We start from the raw sequence: 2,373 nt of genomic DNA on the forward strand, positions 1-2,373 counted from the left end.
GATTGTGTTATTAAATGTATTTTTGGCTACCTCCCTTCTAAGGGGGAAAAAGCCTTGGTGTATGTATGTATGTATGTATGTATGTATGTATGTATGTATGTATGTATGTATGTATGTATGTATGTATGTATGCATGGATCAAATTGTAAGTTACAACTTTTCCTACGGAGCTGAAATGATAATTTATGCTGATGACATCCTTATACAATGCAAAACTAAAGGATCGATCGGCCGTGGAGATGATCATCTTAAAAAAAATGTAGACAAAATAAACAATGGTGAAAAAAAATGTACTCCAATAAAGGCTTACGCCAAAAACATATGTAGAATTATAAAGAATTATGATGTAACAGACTATTGTGTCCCCGATTTGACAAAAGAGATCGTCTGCTCTTGGAACAATGAACCTCTTGATATTGAAAAAGAACAGTTAGAGTACAAGAAACGTGAATATGATAGCTCACAATTACGTCAGATATCCCTTTGTAAAATTTCAATGTAACCAAAATGCAATGTAATAAATATTTCGTGTCATGGGTCTGTTGTCGGTGAAAAAGCTGGATGTGGTATTGTGATTAGGGAATTGTGTGAATATTATATAAGTAATGAAGAGTGATATTAAAAAAAAAAAAAAAAAAATAGAAGGTAGCACTGCAGAATTACATGCAATACATGAAAGTTTGATACAATTGGTGTAATGCTATGGTGTAATGCATGAAGTGAAGTAAGAAGTAATTGGAAAAATGTTGTTTACGTTGAGAAAAGGTTTAGCTATAAGGGCCAACGGCCATACCACTCTGATCACACCGCTTCTCGTCCGATCAGCGAAGTTAATTTGCGTTGGGTCTGGTTAGTACTTGGATGGGTGACCGCCTGGGAACACCAGATGCTGTTGGTTTTTATTTATCTTCTCTTCTTTTTCTATCCTACAATTCTCCTTTCATTTATGCCAACTTATGAACTGCAAACAAACGGCCCATATTTCACTTTCTCTGTCTGCTCTGTCCTAGGACTCTTGGTCAATCCGAACCAGCTTCACTACAAATACTTATCCAGAGAGAACTTGGTGACTGCACCTAGTCCACTACTCCCTCTCCACTCTAATACTGGCGTATTACATCGACTGGACGTTGTTTGTCTCCAACTTTGCCTTCTCATTCCGTGCTTGGCTCTCGTCGAGAACGGACCTACACCTGAAGGTGCGAAACTATCGCCGTCAACTACTTGAATCCAGTGCTCGTCGTTAACGACTCGTACCGGCTGTCTCAAGTTGTGTTACAGTGCTACAAACTACTGCGCGCTAGTAAATCAGCCTACCTTCTTATCAAGGCCCTCCCTTCCTCGATGGAATACTCGGGGTCGGAAGCGGCGTCCAGCTTAGAGCAGGACTTAATGATTTCCGACACTGATGACGACATTAGTGTTAACCACTGGCCCGACCTGCCTCGTCCTACCTCCACTCCCCATCACCCTCCAACAACCACCCAGCATGATACCCACCAGTCTACAGCGCTCCCCAGTACCAAACGGCGGGCCGATGACACCTCTACCTTCCCCGCAGGAGAATGTCAACCGCCTGCTGCCAAGACGATCAAGGGAACCTCAAGTGAGTGTAATAAGGCTCCTATTCGCCCTACCCTGCCTAATCACAGTGCTACTCCCGTTGCCCCCACCCGACCCTCACCCGCCCTTCCAGCATTTGCTCCCCGAGACAAGTATATTAAGTTGTCCTTTAGCGGGAACCCATCCACAGAAGTTAAACTCCGCTGGCTGTCAACTATCACCAAGACTTTCCACCTGCAACGGGATACGGCCGAGGTTAAGATGGCTGCACTCACCTCTCGATTCATCTACATATCAAGACAACGCACAGACATCCTGGACCGAGTTACTACAAATGAATTTATGTCACTGCCTCTTCTCCCTCAAGACTCCCCCGAAAGACCACGTAAGTACCCCCAATACCTGCTCACTCGCTATCCCGTTGACGTGGATCACAAGCTTGCCCTACAGCTCCCAGGAGTACACTCAGCCAGGCGCTTCATGCAGAACGGTACCCCCATCAACCGCATTGTTATTGTGTGGAGCCTCCCCGAAACACCCCCCGACACCATTACCTTTGACTTCCTCTCTCTCCTCCCCCCGTGTCAAGTCCAAAGACTTCGTGACGACCGACCCTGGTGCTACAGGTGTTGGGGTATCGGTCACATATCCAGGTACTGCTCCGCCTCCCCTAAGTGTGCCTGGTGTGCCGCCGCCCATGAATCCAGAGAATGTCCCGTCCGAAGTGCGCCCCCGCCCCCATCTGCGACTACTTCCACCTCTGAACCTCCACCACAGCCGAACCCATCACAATGGAAGTGCCCCCGATGT

At 46.0% G+C, this 2,373-nt stretch overlaps 1 non-coding gene across 1 annotated transcript; it reads left to right on the top strand.

Moving 5' to 3' along the window:
* The first annotated feature begins 779 nt into the window (after nt 1-779).
* On the top strand, nt 780-898 carry LOC143023827 (5S ribosomal RNA). Its single transcript, XR_012966218.1, has one exon. It is a non-coding gene; the product is annotated as a 5S ribosomal RNA (ribosomal RNA).
* The last annotated feature ends 1,475 nt before the right edge of the window (nt 899-2,373 follow it).

This window comes from Oratosquilla oratoria, unplaced genomic scaffold, assembly GCF_046742065.1.
Source record: "Oratosquilla oratoria isolate Oo_2021 unplaced genomic scaffold, ASM4674206v1 SCAFFOLD64, whole genome shotgun sequence".
In the NCBI taxonomy this organism is placed as follows: domain Eukaryota; kingdom Metazoa; phylum Arthropoda; class Malacostraca; order Stomatopoda; family Squillidae; genus Oratosquilla; species Oratosquilla oratoria.